At 33.5% G+C, this 9,184-nt stretch overlaps 1 non-coding gene across 1 annotated transcript; it reads left to right on the top strand.

Annotated features, from left to right (window-relative positions):
- Nucleotides 1-851: 851 nt before the first annotated feature.
- On the top strand, nucleotides 852-923 carry Trnaa-ugc (transfer RNA alanine (anticodon UGC)). Its single transcript has one exon. It is a non-coding gene; the product is annotated as a tRNA-Ala (tRNA).
- The last annotated feature ends 8,261 nt before the right edge of the window (nucleotides 924-9,184 follow it).

The raw sequence follows: 9,184 nt of genomic DNA, 5'->3' as shown, positions 1-9,184 counted from the left end.
GTTGTGTCATAGTTGGCATTAGGCCCTTTTTAACGAAAATTCTGACATTTTGAACCTGAGAGTGTAATAGTGCAATATTTTGGTTTTGATTGCTGTCGCCATTGCTAATTAATGGGATGAATAAAGGACCAACGATAGGATGAATACAAAACCTTTGAGATGAAATTAGGAGCACAGTAGTGAACATATCAGAAGTGTTTTTAGCAGATTTTTTAATTATTATTTTAATTTCCGAGGAATGTGAATCAATTCCCAACGTGGAGCAAGGCGAATTAAGCAGAAATATGAAAAAATCGTAGTGATTTTGGTGGCTGAATCAGGTTTTTAACGTCCTTACAAATGAGATGAGATAGGGATCCCTTACCCTATGTAGAAAATGTTTTAGGAGCCAGAAATTTTGGTCCGATGCATCCGCCTACTGCGATTCCAGTAAATAATTCTAGCTGTGTAATTTAATAGGGTAAGATCCCATTATTTGATCACTTTTTACTTAGTTCTGAGTTGTTTCGATTTTTTTTCATTTATTCCCATTTTCTTTTGCTTTTAAAACACAAAGTGTAAAACACTCTACATGTACAACTTATAATTGAGTCGATGAAGCTCAACAGATGAGTGAATATAACTTACTATTGAGTAGGCATCACTTACTTTACAGTATATTTTTTCATTAACCTTCTGTAAACTACTAAGGTTACTGAACGGTACCACAAAAGTGGATAAAAGTACTCGTAATGTGTTCGCACAAAAGCGAAACAAAGTTAATATAAAACGTTCTGGTGTTTAACTCTTTTGGGTGCTTCTTTTGGAGGCTCCAAATGCTGGAGTGATTAGGTGCTACCACTAACAACCAAGGGGATATAGCTCAGTGGTAGAGCGTTCGCTTTGCATGTGAAAGGCCCCGGGTTCGATCCCCGGTATCTCCAATTTTTTTTATGGACGGCCATCTGCGGCCCCAACATGTTTATTGAACGAACACACGGGGTGCATTTTACACAATTCACGGCGGACAAACCGGCAACGAAAAGCTACATTTGCTTATCAATTAACCTTGACTCGTCTCGGGTTCCCTTGTTTTCGTACAGAAAGCAGCGCACCGTCGTCTCATCAGCAGCAGCGCACCTGTGGCTCTGTGGTTGCTTTATGTGTGTGTGCGCCGTCGATGTTGAATGCGCGCGTGCGCTGACCAGCGCATCGAGGCGATCGCAGTTGACAGCTTATACACCTATCTGAGTTCTTTGATTGGACAGGTGCTGCATTTTTTATCGTTTTGCACTCTGATGCTGCTACACTTGCTACCCCGTCTTGCTCCCAGAAGTCAGTTATTATTTATTTATTTACTCTTTCTGACGTTGCCAACGTGTGCTCCGTTAATGGTTGCAACGAGCCGGAGAGCAGTAAAATGTCGGTCGATGCTGGTGCTGCTGCTTTTGTAGAATGTGTTTTCGCTCGATTGACGCGCATTGCGCGGCAGTTGTTTGTCACCGTGGCAGGATAAGACAGGCTAGTTTTCGAATTAACTACAATTACAGTTTGGCATTGGAAATCGCACGGTGGCTGTCTGCTGGCTGACACGACTGGAGATGTTTCCGGAACACCTAACCACATTAGAAAGTTATGTTCTCACATAGCGCAAACACGGTCGGATGTCGGTTAGCGTTATCGAGCTTGCGGTGACTGTGTTATCAACCTAGACAGCGAGTTGCTCAGTCAAGGCTGTGTGACAATCGCTGATAACGAGTTCATTGAACAAGCAAGTGTCAGAGTACTTCGTCGACCGACGAAGTCAATCGGTGTGACGTCGATTCTAAATTGTAAATGTGGATGGGTTCCAACCGCAGCTACATACTTTTATTGTTGAATTTCGGCGAAAAAGGTTGCAGAGATTTGCACCGCCGATTGCTCGATAATGGTCTCGGAAAAATGTTGAGAATCTCTAAATCTAAATTTGTTAATAGTACTTTTTGCCGAGATAGTCAGCAAACGTTTTACTGTTTGTTCGGCTAGAGCGCCCAGAGGTTTATAAAGATCAAAAGTAATTGAATGTAGAAGAAATTTTTCTACCTTATTGTATGAAAAAATGAACACAAAAGGTAGAGTTGGGGGTTGAGAAGTTTTGAAAATCGTCACTTTGATTCAAAACAGAAAAATGAGAAAAAAAAAACTCTTGTTTCTCTTCACACTTAAAACCATTTCTTGAGCTCGGCATAATAAAATGCCGAAACTGATCAACAACACGTAAATTTGCTGATTGCTCAGTAATCAATACGCATGTTTCTGAACTTCGTTAAATGCATTCACTGATATTTCGGTAAAATGCTTCACTTTGCCGAAATTTGGCATAATTGCTTGCTGAATTTATCAGTAAACAACAGATATGCCGACATCAGCAGAGACGTTTGCCGAGATTTCGGAATATGTGCTAGCTGTTGCCGAGATTCAGCACGACAGCTGTCATTTATTGCCGCGTTCGAGTGAAAAAATGAATAATCTTCGAAGAAGCGTGGAAAAACTTGCAAGTAAAAATATTGAATAAATATAGTGACATGTTTCGCTTTATAAAAAGCGACTTTATCAGAGCACTCGCGATTATAAGGGAAAAACACCCAACACGGGGCTCAAAGCGTCCTCGAGACAAAACTTTGGGGGATATGCGAAAAAATAATCCAATGCATGGAATAATTCAATAGATCAAAGTAAGTTTATTTTTTGAACAATATCGTCTATGCATCATTAAATATTGAACATTTTTGTAAGCCAAAAATCAATGTATATTTTTATTTTCATATTTCCAGCTCGACTCAAGGTAGCCGCATCTAGAAACGCCGCTTTTTTATGCTACATGTTTTCAGGTAGAGGCTTTAAGCACTACTGGCAACAAATTTGTAAGCCTCCTTTAAGTGGTAATAAAATGAATTTTTGATCCTGAATAGCGTGTTTATAATGTAGAGAAATTACAAACAAAATTAATTGACTAGATTTTTTATTACTGATGATTCGGTAATTTATTTTTTTCATTTTTTTGTTTTATTGGATTGCCGAATATTCAGTGAACGTTTCACTGAGCAAACAGTAAATCTTATGCTGACGATTTCGGCAATATTTGACGTTTGTCAAATTTCAGGGTGCCGAGACGCTCAGTTATTTTATTTTTGCCGAGATGATTGCTGATTACTCGGCTGTGCGAATCTCGGCATTTTTTTGCCGAGACTCAGCTAAAAAATTTAAGTGTGTGTGTTTATTTATCTTAATGCGAAATATCGAAATCTTTTCCCTTTACACTATTCGTATGTAAACGATGCAACGACAAGTGACATGAGAGTGGCAAGTGTCCGGCCAAATTTCAGCAGAAGCCAACACGGTAAAAGTGTTCGCCTATCTCGGTATAATTCTTATTTACAGACAAGTTCAGCATGTTATTATTCCGAACTTCGGAAACTAGACCGAAATAGAATATTATATTAATGTATCTCGAAAAAGAGTATTTATTCAATGAACAATGAACAATATATAAAAAAATGTGCTACCGAACTCGACAATCGGCTTTAAGGATGTAACGGGTGGCAACTAAAATTTTAATCCCGTTTCTTTAAAAACATCATGCTGAGGGACAATACGTGTTTTGGCCGGATAAAACGTCATCGCATTGCGCCAAAAAACACAATCGTTCCTGAATACCAATTCGATCCCATTTGTATGTATGTATGTATGTATGTATGTGTGAAGCCACCATCAGTTCAAGGCATTACCAGTGGATGCAGGTAGACTTACAGTAGAATCCGAATTTAATTATCAGATAACTTTCATATTACTGCTGTTTAGAAGGCCAAAATGGGCTTTGAGGACCCGGCACCTTCCAGCAATAACATCCGGCCATATAATAAAAGAATTCGCTGTACCAGCTTAAACTTGCCTGATGGTTTGTTTGTTAGAAGGGTGCGTCTTACTCATTTCAGACCTACTGGGGAAAAACACACAGCTTTCCCCTGTGAATCGGGTTGACATTTCACTCCTTCATCCAGTCATTCACTTGTAAGATACCCTGATGCACTCCCATCCCTCTTCCCTTACAATGTACTTGAGCATAGTATTATATAATGTAACATAATACACTTTAATATAATTTTTGTCAGTATAATACGATAAAACACAATATAGTATAAAACGGTGCAAATCGTATGGTACAGTGTATTATAGTCTACTATAATATTTTATGATGAATATAATAGTATCATAATGTTATGTGACATAATATAGTAAAATATACCATAATATATTATAATATAGTTTGGTCACTATACGACACTGAATATAATAAAATATTGTTATGCATAAAAAATAAAAATGTAATACATCACAATGCAATATAATACACTTATAATTATGTATTAAAAAAAATGCATTACAATACTATATAAAACAATACCAAACATTGTACCATAATATAGTATAATATAGTACAATGTAATATTATATAATACCACAAAATATGACTAAATATAATATGATACAATTTAATAACATATGTGTAAAGTGAAATGTGTAGTATGGAAATGAAAATGTAGCTGATAATGATAAAGCTTATAATAATGGTAACAATAGTAATAATAATAATAATCATAAAAATAATACTAATAGAAGCAATAGAATTACTAATAATAATATTATTAATAATAATAATAGTAATAAAAATAATATAATATAATATAATACAATGCCATATAATATAATATATTATAAATCATTATATAGAATATCAGTTAATGTAGAGTGTCAGTTATGCTCTTCTATCTTCGCAATACTGCAGGAAGTAAAATATTTCGCTTCTAATAACAATAATAATATCCACATCTTTAAAAATAATATATGTTATTATTATTGATGACAAATTAATAATAATAACAATAAATATAATAATGAAAATAATAATAAATAACAACATAATATAGTACAATGAATTATATAATAAATAATAGAATGAATAAAATGATATGTTGCGATATGCTATGATATTATATTACTTCAATTTATATGTCATTTCTCATCCTCTCATTCTGCCATCAACGCATTCCATCGACCAATTGTCACCACAGACACACGTGTAGGCATGAAACAGGAACCAGTGAGGACCAAGCTCACCTTGTGACGACCTTGATATTTAGTTGAAATTTACTTTAAAAATGATAACTTATAAGGAAAACAAATTTATATTTTGCGCAGAGGTACGTAGTACTACTCATAATAAACCCTATAATATAATATAATATAATATAATACAACATAATGAATACAATATAACATAATATAATAGAATACAATATAATATAATAAAATATAATATAATATAATACAATATAATATGATATAATGCAATGCAGTATAATACCATACAACATGGTATATAATAACATAAAATAGTGTAAGACGATAATATGTGAAATAATATGCTATGATACAATATAACAGTTAATGTCGCAGTGTAAGTTACGATCTAATAATAATAATAATAATAATAATAATAATAATAATAATAATAATAATAATAATAATAATAATAATAATAATAATAATAATAATAATAATAATAATAATAATAATAATAATAATAATAATAATAATAATAATAATAATAATAATAATAATAATAATAATAATAATAATAATAATAATAATAATAATAATAATAATAATAATAATAATAATAATAATAATAATAATAATAATAATAATAATAATAACAATAATAATAATAATAATACATGATGTAATAAACAACAGAATTATATGTTGTAATATACTATGATAAACACTGCACTTTAGGATGGGCTTCAACCTACAAGCCATTTCGCACCCTCTCATTCTGCTACTAACGCAGAAGGCGATAGCACCCAGTCGACGCCGTTCTATTGACCAAATGTCATCATAGACGCTCGGGGAGGCATGAGATAGGAACTTGTGAGGATTTAGTTATCTCATCATTTGACGACCATACCAATTCGATCCCATTTGTACCCAAAAACCCGATAAATCTACCTCAGTGTCGCTCAATCGAAGATTTCTTCGGGGTGTTGTGCTTCTTGGTGTACAAAAATAACTGGAGAGCCGTACCCAAGTAGCAATTCGAATGCCTTATGGTTTTGATTATAATTTCTAGGAGTTTTGAGGTTGATTTTTTGATCACTACCTGTTTTATGACAACTATAATAAGTGTCTCTTTTGACAAGTAATACACTAGTAATATCATAGTTTTCAAAACTTCTATAAAACCCTTTACCTGGACTAACAACTGGACTAAAAATAAAACAATTTGTACTAGAATAAAACGTGTTTGATCCACCTAGCAGTGAGATGATACCTTTTTTTATCAATCCGCATCTGTTTTTTGCATGAATATTCTTCGGTGTTAAAGTTTTCATGACATTTTTTTAATGACCGTCGTTTTAAGCGACAATTTGAGATTTTAATCACTCATTACTCTGTAATGTCGAAACTGCAAATCGGATCGGATTTGAAGTGTAACAATCGATCAAACATTCCATGATATGTCGAAGTAATTTCCACTTTAGAGTTTAGGGTAATTTAAGGTTACTTCCAGAGCCGGTATTCAGGAACCAGCATAACCCAAACCGATTCGTATGGCCATATGACGAATAAATTACAACAGTTTTGAGTCCAACTTTGAAGCTTTTCGGGATTGTCATCTTTTATATCGGTTTGAATTTTAAAAATTCATCATCATGTTATTCGAAAACCGGAAGCCATAATTGGATAAAATTAATTAATTTTTGTATGTATGTATAAAATTAATTAATTTTGTATAGCTGTAAGTTTATTTTAATTTGAATTTTTGTTTCTGAAATTTTATTAAGCTTTTTTTGAGAAAACGATTGAGCTTTGAGAAACGATTTTATAATGGAACCGGAATTTTAAAATCGGTATCGTTGAAGTCAGACAAATTCACCTGAGTAGCTGTATAGTTTACATTTGTTTCAAATGAAAATCAGTGAAGACATCTTTGAGAAATCATAGCACGAATTAAATTTTTGAGTGCCTTCTGAATCGACAACTGAATACCACTAAAACTGAAAAAAGTTAATTTTTTTTATCGACTATCCAAATCTGCTAACCCGATAAACCTGATTAATTTATGTGGAATAGACATTTTTATACCAATCACCCTGTATCTCCAAAACCGGAAGTTGGATCTGACTAAAGAGCAAGATGTTTTATAGAATCTTGAAACTTTTCATTTGAATCTTAAATGATTCTTAGATTTCATTTGAATCTTAGATCGGTTCAGCCATCTACGAGAAGAATGAGTTACACAATTTTGATTTCGTTTCACATATCATCCTGTAGTTCCAGAACCAGGTCGGAACCAAACATGATTCAGGAACTTTGTTTGGGAGCATACGACTTTTCGTATGAATCTGAATTTGTAGAAAAGAAATTTTCCGAGACAATTGAGTGAAATTAGTTGTCACACACGCATTTGCTGATCTCGACGAACTGATTCGAATGGTATATGGCTGTTTTGTTCTTCCAGCATTTATTGCTGTAAATAGTTTAAAACAATATAATTAAAAAAATCTGCCATCATCTGGTTTATATATGTCTTATTCGAAGGATTGCCAAAAAAGACCCGTGCTAAAATCGGTCCGAGGATAAATGTCATGAAAAAGGATGCTGTACACAGTCTTTTTGGTACTTAGAAACAATTGTATGTAACAGTATAAAAAATCGTGTTTTCCGTTGCTCCCAAGCATTTCTTTGTCATACAGCGCTTAAAACTTCTACTGCTGGAATATGGGGGAAAAGTCGCTTAAACAAAAATTTCGATAACTCCGTTGAAAATTAAAATTTAAAACATTATTGTCAGTTAAATTTTTTCATGAATCTAGTTTTGTGTGTGTGCGTGTTCATTGGATGACAGTTTCACTCAGAGCAAATTTGAGAGTTCTAAAGTACATTTATGACACAATTGTTGTGGGCTATTTGATTTATTGATTCTTAGTTGCAGAGTAATTTGCATTAAAGTAAATTTCATGGCCGCCATTATGAGGTTCGTTGCCGTAGCCTTTATTGACATCAAATAAACTTCGACATGCAAAAACGAGAAAATATGATGGACTTTCATGATTCATTTTCAGAACGTGTGTACAAGTCTTACCGCCACGAAATAGTTTTATACAAAAATGACGATGAAACACAGAAAATAATTTTCATAAATCATGGAGACTTTCTCAAAAACCGCATTTTTTTCAAGGCGATTAGTTATAATCCTTATTTTTATCCCTACATTCACGATAAAAATAAAAGCGCATGAAGTTTTTACGTTCGGAAAAAGTCTCAAACTCATAAATAAAATTTAATATATTCTTACTGATTGCCTTCAAAGCAGACGTAACACACACACATAGTCAAGCAAAATATTATCAAAACGACAGTTTATTCATAGCGGAGTTCATTCCATCCGAATATATTTAATGTTGATCGTAAAGCTGGTTTCAAAATTTTCTTGAATTTGGAGTTTCAACGCAGGTTAATGCTGATTCTTCACTTTGCTTTATAAACCGTATGAAAAATGGTCCACTTGGCAGGAACGTTTAATTGTTTTAATGCAAGATTTATTATGTAGCATTGAAAACAGCTACAAGTATTTATTAAAATTAAAAATGTTACTTGGGTACAACGCTCCTGTTCCGACATCAAACGGAAGTTTCGCCGAACATCCGATTACGGACCGTTTTGAAATGTTTACTAATTTTTTTCAACAGTGGACAATCTATCATTAATTCCAATAAATCAGATCTTCTTTATATATGTTTGTCTTTCTTTGACAGCTTGAGAAAGAAATTCCAAAATTTTAGTTGCCACCCGTTATACGACGACACGACCAGTCCTGTCACTCATTCATCGAAACTGTATAACAGATTTTACTTCCCCCCGGTAACTCGCGATTTCAAAACAAAATCATAAGAAAATTTCTAAAACTGGCAACTTTGATCGAAAATCCAGTCGCCTCAACCATAGTTACGTATTCTGTCGTCAATAAGCGAAGTGCAAAATGCATCATTACTTAAATTACACTGCCGATTTTAGCTGCTTAAATCTCGGCTTAGATTCTAAACGCCCGGCGGTTAAGGTTTGAAAATTTTCGATCTTGAAAAAGTACCATAGGGTAGTA

This window comes from Malaya genurostris, chromosome 2 (genome assembly GCF_030247185.1).
Source record: "Malaya genurostris strain Urasoe2022 chromosome 2, Malgen_1.1, whole genome shotgun sequence".
NCBI classification, from domain to species: domain Eukaryota; kingdom Metazoa; phylum Arthropoda; class Insecta; order Diptera; family Culicidae; genus Malaya; species Malaya genurostris.
Note: the sequence above shows the minus strand (reverse complement) of the source record. Positions and strands in the feature narration are given on the sequence as shown.